A 20,580-nucleotide genomic window follows, 5' to 3' on the forward strand; every position below is an offset into this window, starting at 1 on the left:
ATGTAAAGGTAAGATCCCAGCAATGAATGTAGCTGTACTGTATCTCTAAAATGTACCAATAAACTCAATTAAAGCTGAAAAAAAAGAAAAAAATTATCAAGACCCTGTCTGAAAATAAAAAAAATTAAAAGGTAGGGATGGAGTTGTAGCCTTATTTGGTTTGCCTTAGATGTAGCCTGGGTTCAATATTCAGGACTTCAATAAATAAATATGTAAATAACACCAAGTGATTAGTTTTTATCCTTTATACATATTCCTGTTTTTTTTGTTGTTGTTGTTTTGTTTTTTGCAGCCTTATATGTAAGGCTGAAATGTTCTAATTCACATACACATAAACTTTAAACTAGTTTATCAACTGGGAGTATATGAGCCCCCTATGGAATTTCTCCATTTAGTTACAATTTTTAATATAGTTTTTAACCTTCATTTAATTATTTTATTCTTCACTACCATGTACTGTTTTGACAGTTAATTTAATCATGGCATTGCCTGCATTTAAAAATGGAATTCTGAGGGCCAGGTTTCAGTGGTACCACTCCTGCTTAGAAAGTGCACGGTCTTGAGTTTGATCCCAGGATCAGGGAAAAAATTAAATAAATAAATAAACAAATACATGGAATTCTATAAATACCTCTTTGTAACAACTGTGTCATGCCAGTAATAGAATGCTTAAATTTATATTATGAAATATTTTCCTTCTTATAGATCTCTGCTTTTTACTTCAAAATAAAGAAGGATAGTGGCTTATATTTTTAGGGGAACAGTCATTGTTAGATTTTGTGATTTTGTTGGCTGTGACATTTGATGGCTTGCAAAATACTTTATTCCAACAAATATGTGGCTATTATCTTCATAGTTCCTGGAAGAATTAACACTAAATCTAGAATTTCTGGGAATAGTGTCAAAATAATGATTTATTGTTATTAGTTGATACAATGATAGCATTACTTAAATCATCAATCTTCCTAATAGGACAATTTTTAAAGTCAATAAATTGAAAGGTTCAGCATTTATGAGTTTATTACATCTATCAAAATGTGGTAATCAGAATGGGCAAGTTTACACACTGGTACTACTTAAGAGACATTAAGGAGAAAGAGGTATTTTGTACTTATTTGCATATTTAAGATACTTTCATTTTTAATCAAATGTACACAATATTTTTAAATATATTATATTTTTTCTATAACTGTTTAAATCATAGTTATAGGAACATTTCATTGTACTCTTATTTGAAAATTTTTCCAAGATGTTTCATTGTGTAAATTGTTTTATCCCCGAGTTTGAAAGATCTCTTACTTTTAGTGATATATGCTTTTGGAATTCTTCTATAAGGACACTTTAGGGCTGGGGATTTAGCTCAGCGTTTTGGTGGCCTGCCTTGCAATCGCAAGGACCCGAGTTCAATCGCCGGTACCAAAAAATAATATAGTTCATCAAATGACATTATTTGAAATAAATGTCAAGTAAGTTATTTAAAGTGTATTCACTATATGTCGTGATGTTAATGTTTTTCATCTCTACGTAACTTTCATACATATAGGTCCAATGTGTATTTCAGCTTTTGTTTAATCACATTTCTGTTCTTTGATGAAACGTCTAAAGTGTTTGTCTAAATCTAAAGACTCTGTCTTCCAGGAAGCGTCTCATAGATCTTCTGTCAGGTGGGAGTGAAGCAGTGACCACAGGAGGTAAGTCGGAATTGCTATGCATCAGCAAGGCAAAGCTCCTATTCTCGGACTTGCCTGAAGCCAGAATAATTCCAATGTCTCACTTAGAGGTGTAAAATACATTTCATTTCTAGTCTCTGAACTACTTCTAGGACAGGAATTTCTTTATTGCTGATAGCAGATGGAAGTTCAGATAGGCATAATCAAATTTTCCAAAAATAAATAAATAAATAAATACTATTTGAATACTTTCAGCATACTGATAACTCTTCTTATCTAAGAATGTCAGGGAATGAATTTCAGAAAAATTATTTTTAAAAATTACAACTGCAGTCCTCTGTGTTCTTTCTTGCACAGTGATCTATCCTCACCCTGTAGGGTGCACTTTTTTTCTTACTTTTACTTGGCCCAAACTTGTTCTGCTCAGCCTGTTTCTTTTCCTGAAATTTTGCTATCATTAAAGAAATGCAAGCCAGGTGTGCTGGTGCATGCCTGTTATCCCAGCACTCAGGAGACTGAGGCGGGAAGATCACTGTGAGTTCAACACCAGCCAGGGCTACATAGTGAGTTCCAGGGCAGTCTCAACTACATAGAGAGACCCTGTCTCACCCCCCCCAAAAAAAAACAAAAAAAGAAACAAACAAAAAGTACAATGTCTAAAGAATATTTACAATAAGGATTATCCAATTTTTGTAATATAACTTAGCCAAATTTGAAAATTCAAAGCAGAACTATCCTTAAGTACTTATGTTCTTATTTTGTTGTATATATATCAAATGTACACACATCAATTTTTTTCTAAATTTCTGTGTATATTTTCTATTCATAAATTAAATTTTATTTGGGATATATATAAAGTACAGCAATGAATTTTCAGATAATTTCATCAATTTGTTACTAATGTTCAAAAGGCAAGGAAAATGATTACAAACAAACAATATTTAAAGGCAGTAATCATTTTCCATCTAATTTATTTTCTTGTAAAAGGCTTCAACTAATATCATATTTCATTATTTTTAGAACTAAATAGAAAGTATGAAAGCTCTCTTTTTCTTGGCTTATTTTAGAATAATGATTCATTTAGTTGTCAATTTTAGGTAAGGGTTAATTAATTTGTTTTGCAAGTGGATTAATAAAGGTGTAAAAAGTTTGAAAGAATTTAGGTGACACTAGAAATCTATCAGTGTCTACTTGCTTTGCCCTGGTAGGGAAACTAAGCTACTTTATTTTCACTGGAATTTCACCACATCATTCAAACAGTTATTGCCATATAAAAGCAGTAATAATCAGGAAAATTTATAAGGGGGAAAAGACTTCAATTAACTTATGTTTTGAAAGGTTCTGCATCTCCTCATTAAATCCTAAAACTTTTACACAGATAATCTCTACATTTTGTGTATGGGGAGGAAAAGGCCTTTGTTATATACCTATCTTTGTAACCTCAAATTTATTATGTTTTATGAAGGGATATGTGTATGTTCATGATAGCAACTGAATTTAGAAATAATATGTATTTGCTGTATGTAGATAGAGGTGGTCAGTATGTATTTCTTAATTTTTAAACATAAATTTACCTGGATTTTCTAAAACTTATATGATGAAAAATGCACCAGATATAATAAGATATCATAAAATGTTTATATGTCCATTTGGGACCACTATGCCTCAGTGTAACTGCAGTTGTAGCACACAATTTTGAACACAGCAACATCTATTTTATTCTAAAGCTCTGCTTTCATTCCCAGACTTTTAAAGTAAATTTTGATTGTTTATTTGTTTTTAATCTTTCAAGATAACTAAATTTGTATTGTGCTTATCATCTTGGATTTTAAACTTTTTTTTCCTCATTGAGTTTATTGGTACATTTTAAGTATACGATACAGTTACATTCATTATTGGGATCTTGTACCTCTGCATGGCAGGACTTGGTTCCCATTTTTTCCCCTTGTCCCTGCCCTCTCTTCACCTCCCCTTTACAAACACATCATTTCCATTTTTTTCATTTTCTCATATTTTTTCTTTTCCCTTGTCAGCTTTCCCCTACCCTTCCCACTTTCCCTACACTTTAGCCTCTTTCTTCCTATTTCAAACTTTTAATATTTTGTCACCATTCTGACAGTATTCAAACTTTAGTCCAGAAGTAGAAGCAGAGTTAACAACTAAGTATATTTCTCAATAACTGGTTATGCTAAACAGTCCTTGTAGATAATGGTCCAAGTAGTTAACTGTACATCAACTAGTAGTTTCAGGGATATATCTTCATTTCTATTATTAATTTGTTCAGCTTTTAAAATAATTTTTCATCAGTATTATTCACTACACTATTTGATTCTATTATAATCTAACAGCATTTTCACAAAAACTTTCATAAAATATGAAGACATCTTAAAGATATTTCAACCACAATTAATTACTGATCAATAGATGATATTTAATTACCAAAATTATGTGTCTGCATAACATTTAAAAAGAAAGTCATTACATACACCTTCAATGTATAAATTTTTACTTATTCCATGAGCAATATGTTATGTCACAGATTTTCTAAGTTTCCTATTTATTGTAATGAAGGTCTGTTCAAGTCATATTACATCTACAGAAAATTATTTAGAATCCTAGAGTAATTATTTGATTTATAACCAGATACTTAGAGTAATTTAAATGAAATTTTCAAAACAGCAATTTTTTGCTAATTCCTAGTATATCTTTTTAGTGTTCCAAAACAGTATTTGTGGTAAATTTTTTTTTTTTCTGTTACTGGGGATCAAACTCCAGCCCTTGAACTTACAAGGCATGGGGCAGAATCACTAAGCCAAACCCCCAACCCTATTTGTGGTAGTTTTAAACTGAAAAGTTGAAGTGAGAGAAAAAATATTAAGATGCGATAAGAATTAAGTTAACAACTTATTTCCTTGTGGAGACTTCACTCTTTTATTATTTACAATGTCACTCTATATATCTATAAGTTTTCTGGTTCTAAAGTCACTTCTGTCTGAACTCAGTATAGCTATGGCAGCAGCATCTAATTAGGGTTTGCTCAGTTGATCATGGTATATAATTTATGATACTAATAAAACTGCATTAGTTTATCTTTAAGAAATATCTGTAAGATCTATATTTGAAAAATATTTTAAAAATTAGATAAAGTGGGCCATGGATTTAGCTCAGTGGTTCTGTCACCTGCTAGAAAGCACAAGAAACCAAGTTTGATTCCTAGTACCAATAAATAAATAAATAAATTAGATAAATGAATCAAATTGAATCTACATAAATGAAGTTATTCAGTTTATGACTGTAGGTAGATATTTTCATTAGATAGAAACTACTAAATTGAGTCATGCATTTAAGGAAATTGCAATGAAAATTTAAACACACTATTTTGTAATACTGAGAAAATTATTTGAAACTTCTTTATATGGAAATAAAGGAGCACCAGAATAATCAACTAAATATAAAAAACAACAGTTTGGTCAACTGACGCTACTTGAATTTTATACTTACTATCAATCTCTTGTTATTGAGGTAGCATAGAATTTGTTAAAGAATAGGAGTGTAAATGATTTATTGTGAGACCATTAAAGAAACCACATAAATATAGTTAATTTGTGATAAAGAGGCAAGGACAATTCAATAAATGAGTCTTTTCAACAAATAGTCTACACAGATTATGTATCATGTTTAAAAATCTATCTAAAAACAGAGAGTAGACTTTCTTCTTACACACACACACACACACACACACAAAATATAAGTATGACAGTATAAAACTACTTGTATAAAATCTAGAGAAAAATCTGTTATTTTTAATTGATTGTATGATTTTTATTTTATTTTTTTAATTTACTAAGTATATTGGTTAATTTTAGGTATACAATAGAATGACATTCACCAAGATATATCTATTTTTTCTCATTGAGTTTAGTGGTACTTTTTAGGTATACAGTACAATTCATCATTGGGACGTTGCACCTTTACATGACAGGTCTTGGTTCTCATGTTTTGCCCATAGCTCTGCCCTCCCTTCACCCCTTCTACCCTTCCCTATTTGCAAAAATATAGTTTCCATTTTTTCATTTTCTCATATTTTTTTCTTTTCCCTTATTTTCTTTCACCTACCATTTCCACTTCTCCTACACCTTTAGCCCCTTTCTTCCTATTTCACATTGTTAATAATACCATTTGGATCTTATTTAAACTTTTAGTTTTTCACACCAGAGAAATGATTTGATATTTACACATGCACATCTTATTTATTTCACTTAAGAGTGTGGCCTGAATATGTCCTATGAATGACTCTAGTTTCTCATTTATTTATGGCTAAGTAGTACTCCATTTTATAGAAAAAACACATCTTTATCCAGTCTCCAACTGATGGGCAGTTGGGCTGTTTCCAAACTTTAGCTATTACAAACTGTGCCTCTGTAAACATGGGTGTGCGTATATCACTGTGATATGATTCTTTTAATTCTTTTGGAAAGATAACCAACAGAGGTATGGCTGGGTCAAATGGAACATCTAATCCTAGTTCTTTAAGGTATCTACATACTGATTTCCATAGTTGTTTCAGCAGTCTGCATTTCCACCAACAATTGAGAAGGGTTCCTTTCTCCCCACAACCCCACCAATATTTGTTGTTGGTTGCTTTCTTGATAGCAGCCATTCTTTCTGGGTTGAGGTGGAATCTCAATGTTGTTTTCATTTTCATCTCTCGAGAACAGTGATGTGCAGCATGTTTTCATATACATATATATATATATGTGTGTGTGTGTGTGTGTGTGTGTGTGTGTGTATTTCTTTTGCTGCTTTTATTTTTTGTGTGTGAGAAATGTCTCATTCCTGATGCCCATTTTTGAATTAGGTCTTTGTATTTGGGGTGGGGAGCTGATTGTTTTGAATTCTTTATGTATTCTAGATAATAGTCCTTTGTCTGAGGAGCAGCTGGCAATGTTTTCCCCACATTGTAGGTTGTCTCTGAGTTTTGTTGGTTGTTTCTTTTGCAATGCAGAAGCTTTTTAATAAGATAAGATCCCAGTTGTTGATTCTTTCTCCTAGTTCCCATGCTACTGAGGATTTGTTTATAAAGTCTTTTCTTATGACAATGTCTTCAAATGTTCTGCCTAACTTATCTTCCAACAAGTTTAGTGTTTCTTTTTTAACATTTAGATGTTCAATCCACTTAAAATTTAGTTTAGTGCATGGTGAAAGATAAGGGTCTAGTTTTAATCTTTGGCAGGTTGAAATCCAGTTTTTCCAACACCATTTGTTAAAGAGGCTATCTTTCCTCCAGAGAGGATATTTGGCTCCTTTGTCAAAGATGAGGTAGCTAAATACATCTGGTGTTGTATCTGTATCTTCCAATCTATTCCACTGATCCTCAGGTCTGTTTCTGTGTCAGTACCATGCTGTTTTTATCACAGTGGCTTTTTAGTACAGTTTCAAATTGGGAATTTTTATACCCTCTGCCGTGTCTCCAATGCCTAGGATGGCTTTTGCTATTCTAGATCTCTTCTGAATTCAAATTAATGTTTGGATTATTTTCTCTAGTTCTGTGAAATATACTGTTGGAATTTCATTGCATTGAAGCTGTGAAGCAGTTTTGGAGCTATGGCCATTTTTACTATATTGATTCTTCCTACCCAGGAGCAGGGGAGATCTTTCCATTTTCTTATATCCTCTTTGATCTCTTTTTTCAGAGTGCTGTAGTTTTCAGTGTAGAGGTCTTTTGCTTCTTTCATTAGATTGATTCCTAGATACTTCACTTTTTTGGACGCTATTGTAAAAGGAATTGTTTCCCTAATTTCTCTAAGTGAGCCTGTTATTTGCATACAGGAAGGCTATTGATTTATGAGTGTTGACCTTTTTATCCAGCTAATCTACTAAACCTGTCAATTAAGTCTAGAAATCCTTGGAAGAGTTTTATGGGTCTTTCATGGAGAATATCATATCGTCAGCAAATAATGACAGTTTAACTTCTTGTTTCCCTATCTTAATTGCTTTAATTTCTTTCTCTTGTCTAATTGCTGTAGCTAATGTATGATTTTTAAATAAATTTTCAGAGCCATGAATTACAAAGGAAAAAGTGAGGTAAGCATACAAAATTTGAACTTGAAATTGTATATGAAGCTATAGACCCTCTTAAGAGAAGGAAACATCACAAGGGGGGGGATTGCAAACCTGAAATATTTACTTAAATATATATTAAATATTTTATAATTCAGAGCAAAGGAAATAATCCAAATTTATTTATTTATTTTTAATTTCATTGCATAAAATTATTATTGGATATTTTTTAGTTTTTAAAACACAATCAAAATTGTATGTTATATGTATGTCTTAAATTGATTACACTGAAGTTGTTTTAATATTTTACTCCTATTACTTTCCCATGTTTTCTTTTTTTTTATTGAGTGTACTGGTACTCTTTCAGTATTCAATAGTTATATTTATCATTGGGATATTGCACCTTTACATGACACACATGTGTAAATACTAATAGTTTATCTCGTCTGAAAAACTAAAGATATAAATAAGATCCTAATTGTATAACTGACAATGTGGAGTAGGAAGAAAAGGGCAAAGGTGTAGGGGAAGTGAGAAGGGTAGGGGAAAACAAATAAGGGAAAAGAAAAAGTATGAGGAAAGGATAAAATTAAAACAGTCTTTATAAATACGGGTGAAGGTAGGAGAGGGGTATGGGGAAAATGAGAATAATCCAATTTTAAAATAGGTTAATAGTCTTATCAGACATCTTACAAAACATGATACATAGGTAAAAGATATTTATAAGAAAAGACTCTCATCAACATGTCATTGTGAGGCTGGAGATATAGCTCAGTGGTTCTGCCACCTGCCTCACAAGTGCAAGGACCCGAGTTCAATCCCCAGTACCAAAGAAAAGAAAGAAAAGAAAATTTATTTGAGCTGAGCGTGGTGGTGCATGCCTGTAATCCCAGCACTCAGGAGGCTGAGGCAGGAAAATCACTGTGAGTTCGAGACCAGCCTGGACTACATAGTGAGTTCCAGATCAGTCTCAACTACATAGTGAAACCCTTTCTCAAAAAAAAGCAAACAAAACAAAGCAAAACAAAACAAAAAAAAACATGTCATTGTGAAATTATATGTTAAGACAACAGTAGCAATTACACACTTCTAGTGTCTGTTTGAATGGTTATAATTCACACCTCTGAAAAATACCAAAAACTTGCATTAATTAAGAATAAGAAGAGTTATCTTTCAGTACTGTTGGACTACGTAATGATACAGCCACTTTTTAATACAGTTTGGTAATACCTTAACCAATTCAGACATAATCTTCCATTATGATCCAATAAACTGCTCCTAGATATTTGCTGAATTGACTTTGAAATTTATATCCAAAAAATAAATTGTATAGAGGTTTTAACTATAATCACATACATAATAATACCTACAATATTTTTCAATAGGTAAGTGTATTTCTAAACTCTGGTATATAACATAATTAAATGATATTAAGTATTAAAAAGCAATGTGTAATCAAGCCACACAAAAATACAGAAGAAAATTCGACACATATTGACAGGAGAATGTATTGAGCAAATTCTACAGACTTTATGAAACAAATTACATGACATTTTATAAAAACCAAATTTAATGAAACAATAAGAAGATTAGTGTGAAGTAAGGATTATCAGGATAAAAATAGGCTCAAGAGAAGCAATGGAATTTGTTCTAACAGTAAAATATTCTGTATAATACTGTAATCGTGGATACTGACAGTAGGTATTTTAAAAACCCCAAATAATTATATTACAAAAATTGAAAGATAATGTATGCAAATTAGAAAATTTGTAATTAAGAGGTTAAAGACCCAGGAAAAAATGCAGACTGTGACAGTGAAATGTAACTTTTACTACAAATATATAAAACTGTAATAACAAAGTTTCTATTTTTATAAATAAATTAACAATTTACTACAAGTGTGTAAAATAAACTTAGGCACAGGAAGCTGCTGACATAAGTATTTAGGAAATGAGTGGAGTCTCTAAAACCAAATACAAAAAAGAGTTCATGTAGGAACTCCATTATAGTTAATGACATTGCTTTCAATGGCAATACAAACCAACAGTCCTGACATATGCATACTATTGTATGGATATACTGTATTTTCGAAATGCACAACAAAGTAAATTCATGATGGAGGGTAGAATTTTGGTTTTTAAAAATGCTATGGGAATTCACATAATGGCACAGAGTAAAACTTAAAATCACCTATTCATATGGCCATAGAATAAAGGTTGAACACTACAGAAAGAACAAAGGCTTACTCTATCTCCTGGTGGAATAAATAAAATATACATTTGGCTTTGGTAAGTTAAAACATTCTAAAGCTTACCCAAATGCAAGCAAACTTTTGCTACATCAAAATCTAGTTTAATGCTTCTCAAAGATGAATTTGAGAAAAACTAGTGATCCATAAGATGTTTTCACAGACTTTATGGTGTTCAATATGTTTATTCTAAGAGCAAGATATAATTCATCTTGTCAGGTGTTAAAAGCTACGAATAAAAGTACAGATGCCTTAGTACAAATGAAAACAGTAATACCAAACTAAGCTATTTTAGTTATAGTAAAATCAAAAACACTTAGCCATAGTTGTAGTATTCTATACTACTATGCACATGCTATTAAAAATATGATTTTCATTTAAAATGAAGTAAATATTATCAATGGTATTAAAAATCTCTAGCCTTTTAAATCATTTTCTAAGTGTCTTCTGTGATTAAATAAGAATATATTTCACATCTATTGCATATTGAATTGGGAAAATTTGTGGTAGAAAAGTATTTATGAGCTTAATCATAACTAAGCAATTGAAAAGTACATGATTTTTACAATAAAATTTAAACTATAATGAAAAAATTGTTTCGAAATGTACTGTCTGAAAATATGAGTTTTCTAGCTTCTCATTGATTAAAAATATTCTGCTGGGATTAGTAGTGAAAAAATAAAGTATATGTTTTTTTTGTTTAATAAGATTTGTCAATATTTGAAATATTTGTATGCTATCAAAAATTTCCTAAACAATTAATTTTGCAGTTAAATTATAGAAAATACTTATTCAAATATAGAAAAGCCTGTTGCTGTTAATAATGTTTGCATCTAGTATCATGAGAGGTATTGATCTTTCATTTTTTTGTCATCTTTGGTTATTTATCATGTTAAGGTACAGTGAGTCGCAGAAGTAATTGGGAAATACGTCATTTTCAATTTATTGGAAAACTGTAGAATTTTAAGTGTTTTTAAAAGAATTCATCAATAGAACTAGCTGGGTCTGAAGATTGCTTTTGTGGAAGATTTTCAACATAGCAGGCACACTATTCTGAAAATATTTTTCCACAACTCAGCATTGGTAGAGATAAGAAAATATGTCCAAGTAATGTATGCAGTCAAATTTACTAACATAAAGTTGTAACATCTTCATATTATCTCTCTTATACCTGTAAAGTCTCAAATGACTTTGCCTTTCTCATTCTTGGTACTGATAATTATTCTTTTTCTTTTTATGGATCACATTGGTTAGAGTTTTATCAATTTAACTGAAATATAAAAACATTTAGTTTTATCAGTGTTCTCTTTATTGTGGATTTCTAGCTCAGTTTTTATTCTGCTTTGACATTATTTTATTTCTTTTCTTTGCTTAGGTTTTAATTTCCTTTTCTAGTTTTTGAAGATAGACTTTGTGTAATGATTTTTAAACTTTTATTCTTTTCTAAGATAATTAGTTTTATAAGTTTCCATTTGTATTCTTTACTAGATATATTCACAAAATGTATTACCTTGTTTTCATTTTCATTTTACACAATATATTCAAATTTCGCTTCTGATTTTTCTGTGACTTAGAGGGAATTAGAATATATACTTTCTTCTGAGAATAGAAAAGCACATCTTTTTTATTTTTGTAAAACAACTCTCTTATTTATGAATTGGTCCTGTTGACTGATTTTTTCCCCTATTAAATGATGTGTTTTCTTGTTGCTTTGCTTTTGAAATTTTGAATGTCAGATTTTATTGTTCACAACATTGTGGATGCTGGGTTTTTTTTATATTTCTTTATTCTTGATATTCTTTTTCTGAGATGCAGTCAAACTACTTTACAATTTAAGATTTGCTCTTTGTTATGTTGTACCTGAACAGCTTTCAAAATAGAATTAATTTCCCCCTATTACTGGCCAATAGCAGACTGAGTAAATGATATCTGTGTATTACAAGGTTTATCTACTCTGATTGGTGCTCCACAAACCAATTTATGTCTTCTATGAGTTCCTGCTGTTCTTCTTCCTGTGGTGTTTTGGTATATCTTTCCTGAGGCTTACATACTCTTCTCACATGAACTTCCAATCAGTATTCAGTTAAAGACTGACCTTGAAGACCTTTGGAGCTGTTTGCTGTGTGTAGTTCTCCTTCTGAAAAAAATCTAATCATCTTGGCCTTTACTATTTCCCAAATGTGTCTCCTAAACTGAGGATGACTTGTAGGCTCAGGTTTTTTTGCTCTTGTCATTAAGGGGATCTGAAAAGTCTTGTTATGTTACAAGGTTTTGTAATTACACCCTTGGTTGCCTTGTTTGCATGCACTCTGGGATCACTTGTCTGGTATGTTTGTTTCCAAAGGTTTGAAAATTCATTTCATAATGAATTTTTTATTTTAATGAAGCAGAGTAAAACTATATTTCATATATGTTGATGTTAAAATTTGCAACCAAGTTAAAAAAAAAAAAACAAGATACAGATAAACAAAACCTTCTGGTCTACTTTTGTGTATCAACAAGGAAGATACCATCTGGCTTGTCCATTTTGGTGTAATAACAAAGTTTCTATTTTTACTAATAAATTAACAATTTATTGAAATCAAAATATTGCAGTATTTTCCAACTCTTCTTTTTTCTCTTGTACTTTGGGCAAAATATATTTTTACAGATTTAGTCTTCAAAATAACTTTTTAAAATTAGTTTCTTTCAAGGCAGACATTCAAATATAATTGAGTAAATTAAAAAGAACTTTAATTGTACCACAATTTTGGGGGCAGGGAATATATTTATTTAATCTGAATATTATTAATATAATGACTTTATTATTTCAATAAGTTCCTAACTAAAGACTTTAAAATAATATATTTGAATTTCAAATATGTTAAATATTAGTTTAACATTTGTGTGTGTGTGTGCGTGTGTGTGTGTGTCTGGTCCTAAGGAATGAGTACAGGGGCTTAACGCTGAGGTATATTCCTAATACATTGCTGCATTTTTATTTTTCATTTTGAGACAAATTTTCTCAGTTGCTAAATTGCCCAGGCTATACTTGGACTTCACATAATCCTTCCTCACCCTCCCTGAGACCTGGGATTGCAGTCATGTGCCACACATGTAGTTTAAAAATTCTTATATAAAATTGCTTTAGCCTTAACCTTGGACAGTGTTTGCTAGTCAATAATGTCACCCCAAAATTGGAAATTGTGTGAAATATAGATATTTGTATAATTTCTCTTTGGATACTCAAAATTTTCTTTTTCAATTAGAATGTTCATGAGACATGCGGTGGTAAGGATGTTAAACATCTATTCATATTCATCCCAGAATTCAAAATTTGGCTTGGGTTTAGTTTTCTAGTTATGCAAATCTACACAGGAAACTCAACTATAATATTGTCTATCTGTTTCTGAGATTTATACTATAGCATCATGAAGGGGAAACATACACACAGAAAAATGCTCAGGGTCTGCACAAATCCCTACACATCTTATAATACCTGGGAAAAGGGAACTAGGAATTTATTTTCATTCCCACAGGATCACAATTTATCCCAACCTTGAGTATCCTACTCCTGGAAAGAAATGTATACCTTTCACCTTGGAGGAATTAGCTTAGCTGGGTTTTGTGCATTTGCAATATGTGCATGCATTCTGACTTTGCTATTTTATTACTATGAATCATGAGCACTCAGTTTGTAACTTTATATTTTAGTCCTCTACATCTTTTACGAAAAAGAAGACCTTTAAAAGTCATCAAAAAAGGTGAGTCCCTTGAGACAAATAAATCTGATTTATTACAATCTTAAAATCTTTTCTAAAATGACTCAACTTCCATATAAGATATTCTGTCCTTTTGGGAAGGTCTTCCATCAGGATGAGAAATTATATTTTATTTGATTTAAAATATATGAAAACATTATCTAAGCCTATAAGTAAAGATGATTAATAATAAAATAATAAAAATTATATAGCATAATTGCATATGATGAAATCATTTGCATCTCTGTCTTTGGCAAATTTAAACTGAAGTTTTTTATTTTAGAAACAAAAGTGAAGCTTCTTATTATTTAAGTTATGAACTAACACAAACATAAATATTCTAAGTATATACTTTTTTAATTTCTTGCAATAAAAATAACTCTATAAATGTAAATCAACTGAAGCAGTAATTTTAAATTCATCAATATAATTTACTAGAATTTCAGTTACTATAAAGGGAATATAAACTAATTTATTACTTAATGTACTCACCTTCAGTTTTTATAGAATATCATCCAAATTGTAGTTTGTGGATATGGAAGCTGGGTGGAGAAAGTGTTTTGTGTGTGTGTGTGTGTGTGTGTGTGTGTGTGTGTGTGCGAGTGTGTGTGTGTGTGTATTACATATCTGGTAAATTCACATAATCATTACCTCACTGAAGATGGGACAGGAATAGTATTGCCTTAATTTCTAAAGAGCTAAAACAGTACCCTATTTAACCCATGACATATATTTGAAATAGCCTCAACAGCTATTTTTGCACTACCTTCAAATAGATGTCAAGACAGACACATAGCAACAATAAAATAATTGAATAAAGGAGTTCTTCATAAGTTTTCTAAGCATTTGTAGAATATAGAAATTGTTTTGCCTGTAACATGATTTTTTTGAATATATATTTTTTAATTTTATTGAGTTTATTGGTACATTTTAGGGATACAATACAGTTACATTCATTGTTGGGATCATGTACCTCTACATGACAAGTCTTGATTCTCATTTTTTCCCCTTACCTCTGCCCTCCCTTCACAATTCCTCTCTTTCCTTTCCCCTTCTCCTCAAACTTTCCCTTTGAACCTTTTCTTCCTATTTCACGTTATCTATTATACATATCGATCCTTATTTACACTTTCAATTTTTCACACCAGAGAGACTTTGGTATTTACACATGTGTGACTTATTTATTTCACTTAGGAGTATATCTTCAATATATAAAAATTTACTACATGGAAGCATTTTAAATATTCTACAGCATCACTTGCAATTTATTTATATTTTTATTTTAACATCAAAGCCATTATGGTTTCTCACCCAAATCTGTGCAATGTTCTGTACTGAGACCCTCTATTACCAGATGCCTTGTCTAGATTTTTCATGATTCTAATCTTCATTTACATCTTTGCTCAAATATCATCTTCTGAATATTTGCTATTTGCTCTACTAAAAATAATGCTTCATATCTGCCTCATTTCTTTCTTTATAATACCTCATTAGTGATTTATGTTATACATTTATACAATTGTTCAAATCACCCCTCTGCACTGTGGAGAGAAGTCACTATACAGTTGGACATTTAGTATATGTGAATCCTAGATGTTCACTAGACTCAGAAGAAGCACTTGGCAAGTACTTTTATTTTGTAGAGTTTACAAGCTAAGAGTGTTTCATTTATTTAAATAAAATATAAGAAAGTCAAAATATAAATATAAGAAAAATCAAAAGAATAAATGTTTACAGTTAAAAATGAAATTTGGATTTTATTTTCAGCCAGTAGAACTTTATTGGAACAAAGCCGTAAAAATGATAGAATGTAATTGCACATACTCAATCATTTATATGTTGGCTGCATCTGCTTCTCAGCTATGCTGAGTTGGATCGCTGCTCCTGAAAGGTCCATATGTTAAAAGCTTGATTCTCAGAGTGGCACTGGTGGGAAGTGGTAGAATCTACATGAAGTGGGGATCTGTGACCTGTATGTCATCAGGACCGTCCCTGAAAGGTGCAGTGGAAGCACAGCCAGTCCTGTATCTGCTTTTGGTCTAATGAGGTGAGCAGTTTGGCTCTTTCAAATGCCCCTTCCATGATGTTCTATTGTTGTCAGAGGCTCAAAAGGATAGATAGATACACACGGTGTTGGACTGGAATCTCTGGTACCATGAAGTAAGTAAATTGTTTGTCTTTAGAAATTAATTTCCATGGGTGTTTTGTTATAGGATAAAGCTGATTAATATGGCCTGTAAGAGCAGAGTTGAGTACTTACAACAAAGATCATATACCCAGATAACTAAATACATAACATAGAATTTTTTTTTCAAGTTTGGTAAACCTTATCTAAATTAATACCTGGAGGTATGTATATAATTATATATTTTTCTTGCCTTCAGATCCACCCATTTTGGCAAATGAAAATATCATTAAGTTTATAGGTAAAACCAGGCTAACTGACTTTTTTTTTCAATCCAAAGAAAATTTCTATTACAAGTGATACCCATTATTAACACCTTTTTTGGTTTGTATCTTAAATGGCCCTTAAAAACCATGGGTTGAGGTCTTAGGTGGTAGAATTTTAAGTAATGTGGCCTAATGGTAGGATATGAAGTTATTGGAGCATTATTTTGGAAGAATTGTGATTCCATTCTCTCCTGTTTCCCTCGCTTTTCTTTCTTCCTAACCACCATGAAGTGAGCCTCTTTCCTCTACCACATACTCACTTACCATGATGTACTCACTGGCCACAAGCCTTAGTGCAGAGTGGCCAATTGACTGCGGAGCTGGAATTTCTGATATTTGAGTCCAAATAAATCCTTCCTCCTTCCAAATTAGTTTACTCAGGGATTTCTCAGAACAGTGGAAACCTGACTGACAGACCAGTTATATATGTCTGTAAGGTATATATATGAAAAACTTTTTGTGAATATATTTACACATAAAATATTTTATTGTTTCACACTTGTAAGCTTTTGCATTTTAGTGTTTACTCTTAAAATAAAATCAATTCTATATGTGACTGATTTAAAAATTTGATGTGCTTGAATTAAAAATGATTGTACTAACAGACACATTGCCACTAATCTCAACACCATTGCTCACAGAACTCGCAACTCTGAAATTTACATTGACCCAGAGGAGACCAAGAACAGCAAAAGCCACCCTGTGTAAAAGAGCAAAACAGGAGGCTTCACATCACCAATTTCAAATTATGCTACAAAGCTACCGTGATAAAATCAGCACTTATTGACATAAAACTGACATGTGCATGAATGGAACATTTTAGAGAAAGCAGCAGCAACTCCAGGCATATCCAACAACTCATTTTTTAACTGAGGGCCATAAAAGTATGTGGTGGAAAAGATAGTACAGGTATCTTTAATAAGTGGTGCTGGGAAAACTGGTTATCTTTATGAAAAACAACTGAAGCTAGGCCCATATCGCTCACTATGTACTAAAACAGTTCTGGTGAAACAAAGTGATCTTTTAACACAAAAGATGTTAATGTATGAGTTGATTTTTCTAATCAAAAACCTTAATATTCAGATTTAATTGCAGAATTGGAAACTTGCAATACATATGTGGATTTTCGGTTACAGTTTTGGGACTTCTCTCTACAAGAGTAGCCATCAGTATAAGAAACTAAAATAAAAATTGATCAAATATCTAAATACTAAAACAAAAACATTCAGCCTAATGGAAGACAAATAGGTAAAAAACTTGAAATCTTACGCATAGACAAGAACTATCTGAACAAAATCCAACTGCACAAGAAATAATACAAAGAGTTAACAAATGAGATTATATGAAATTAAAAAGCCTTTGCTCTGCAAAGAAAACAACTGCTAATGGGAAGAGAAAACTTACAAAATGGGGGAAAAATTGCCAGTCACACATACCTAGGTCAGAAGACAAATATCTAGAATTTAAAAAAATAAACCCCCCAAAAGAAAAAAACTCAATAAAAAAATTGGGCAATTTAAGTGTGAATAGACAGTTTTCAGAAGAAGACATAGAAGTGGCCCAAAACTAAGTGGAAAATTTTCAACAATATTGGCTATTAGAGAAATGCAAATTAAAGCAATATTGAGAATTCCTCTTACTTCAGAAAGAATGGCTAACACCAAGGAATTGAATACTGAGAAATGCTAGCAAGGCTGTTATGAAAAAGGAACACACTCCTACCTAGTTGGTGAGAAAGTATATTAGTACAATTACTGTGAAAATCAGTATAGCGATTCCTCAAACTAAAAGTAGAAATTTCACTCAGCCCAACTATTCCCCTATTTGGTACTTTCCCAAAAAAGTTAAAGACATAATATTACAGTGACACATTCATATCAATACTTATAGCAGCATAATTAATAATAGCTAAATCTTGTAAGGAGCGATATGTCCATCAAAAGACAAATGGATAAATCAAATGTAGTATTTGCACATAATGGAATACTACTCTGTTATACAGAAAAGTTTATATCACTTCTCAGCCTTTTGGCTAAGATCAAGTGTAATATCTGTTCTTATCAGTTTAATGCTATACAGAAGAGTTTAAATTGAGTCATTTATAGGAGAATAGATATACCTTAATACTATAATGGTAAGTAAAATAAACCAATCCCACAAGCTTAAATATCATGTCAATTTGCTCATATTAGAGATCCAAAGTGTAAATACAGAAAACAGCAAAAAATAAAAAAATGGAGGAAAGAAATAGGGAAGTAAACCTTATGCAAGTGGGAAGAGGAACAGGAGGTGGAGGGAATGTGGAAGGGGACAGGGAAAGGGATATTAAAAGGAATTAAGGTGTGTCATGTTCATCTACCAAATACCCGTGATAAAACCAGTCATTATGTATAAGAAACACGTACTAATTCAGTTTTAAAAGCATGCAAAATGAAAGTAAACAGGAAATCCAATTTTTCTCTTTGCGAAGTATAGGGTTCTGTATCCTAGAAATCTTGAACACTGCAACAAAATGCTATTAAAACTGATTTTTAAAAATTCAGTGTAGCAACAGGGTATAGATCTAAACAAATAAGTAACTTTCTTATCTTGCATATTTATTTTAATACCTATTTTTTTCAGCTTTAGTTGAGTTTATTGGTACATTTTCAGGATACAGTACAGTTACATTCATTGTTGGGATCCTGTACCTTCACATGACAGGTCTTGGCTCTCATTTTTTCCCCTTGTCCAGGCCTTCCCTTCACCCCCTTTTTTGTGGCATCAGTTCTTTTTCTCAGTGCTGGTTTTATTTAGGAGGCCATACTCTTAAGTGAAATAAGTAGGACACACATGTGTAAATACCAAAGTTTCTCTGGTGTGATAATCTAAAAGTGTAAATAAGGATCGAAATATATAATTGATATTGTATAATAGGAAGAAATGGTTCATTTATATTTTCTTACTCTTTGTTGACCTATTACTTTTCTCTATTTTATACTTGTTTTAAATTAAGTGAATTATATAACAAAATTTTTATTTAGTTTACTAATCTTTTTATGTTACTTCTTTTGGAGGATACTTTTTACAGTAATTTAGAATATATCATACTTTTTAACATTTTAAAAGTTTTCCTGTAGATGATTAGCTTAATTGTTAAATTTTGATATGAATAAATTTAATAATCTTTCCATTCAAGCATTCCACAATTTAGTGGAATCTCACAGAATGATGGAGTTTTCTTTTTAGCAATGCAAGAAACTGAAAATGTGAATGAGGTGCATAAAGTGACAGATAACTTCTCTTCCTCTTCTCATAATACAATCAGGACATGTGAATCTCCCCCCTAGTGAAGAAAGGCAAGAAATTTCCACACTCATTTGAAAATATACACTATTTGCTTTTTTTCTTACTTTTGAATATTATTTTAAGTGTCATTTTCATTTCAGCTTATATTGCTGATTTGGCCTGTTTGTTGAAAATATGCTATCTGTTATAGTAAGAAAGTCTCTTTTGATTTTCTGCTTTTTGGGCTCTCTCACTCTCTCCACATATCTCTCTCTCTCTCTCTCTCTTTCTTATTGCTCTTTGCTATTTTTTTTTTTTTTGGTAGGATAAGTCCAGGTTTGTCTAAGAAAGACATTTTGGTTCTGCCCAGAGTAGATAGATAACATGATTTCAGTGATTTGTGAATAAATTTTGATTCTTTTAATCTTTTCACTAAGACTATATTCATTTGAGTATTACTGACTCTTTGGAGTCCCAACTGTATTTAACATTCCAAAATCTTCACCTCATTTTCTCTGCAAGGAAAAATGGAGCCCCTACCAATTTGTGATCAGGCTCTCTATATATACTCTATATGCCCCAGGTGACAGAGATAGTATCTCATGACAGGGGCATGTGACAGAGCCAAACTGCTCACTTCTTTGGCCAAAAAGTAGAGACAGATGGGCTATGATTTGACCATGTATGTTGGGGAATGGTCCCTATGATGTACAAGTCATGGACCCCAACTGCTGAAAGATTCTACTACCACCCATCAGTGCCACTCTGAGAATCAAGCCTTTATCATACAGACCTTTCAGGAGCACTCATCAAACCCATAGCAGAGCTGAGAATCAGATACACCCAACATATAAATGATGGAGTGTGGCCTTTTTTCAATAAAGTTCTATTTATGGAAATTAAAATTAAAAGTTCATATATTTTTGTATATAAATGTTTATTCTTTTTATTTTTTATATTGATTTATATCTGTAAATCATATTCTTAAGTTTTAAGTTTTACAGTTAAGTATTTTCCAAGTTCTTCTGAGTTCTAAAGGATAAATTTGACCATTTTAGGCAAGTGGGTACACATTGAGATTGTCCTGTGAATTGAAATAAATGGGACACATATATTTAAATATTGCATATATTATGTCTTTCTA

The 20,580-nt window shown here is 31.4% G+C and overlaps 1 pseudogene; it reads left to right on the forward strand.

The window, feature by feature from the left end:
* Positions 1-18,181: 18,181 nt before the first annotated feature.
* LOC117284680 lies at positions 18,182-18,293 on the forward strand (annotated as a pseudogene).
* The last annotated feature ends 2,287 nt before the right edge of the window (positions 18,294-20,580 follow it).

This window comes from Fukomys damarensis, unplaced genomic scaffold (genome assembly GCF_012274545.1).
Source record: "Fukomys damarensis isolate Sample0158 unplaced genomic scaffold, DMR_v1.0_HiC HiC_scaffold_38, whole genome shotgun sequence".
NCBI classification, from domain to species: Eukaryota; Metazoa; Chordata; class Mammalia; order Rodentia; family Bathyergidae; genus Fukomys; species Fukomys damarensis.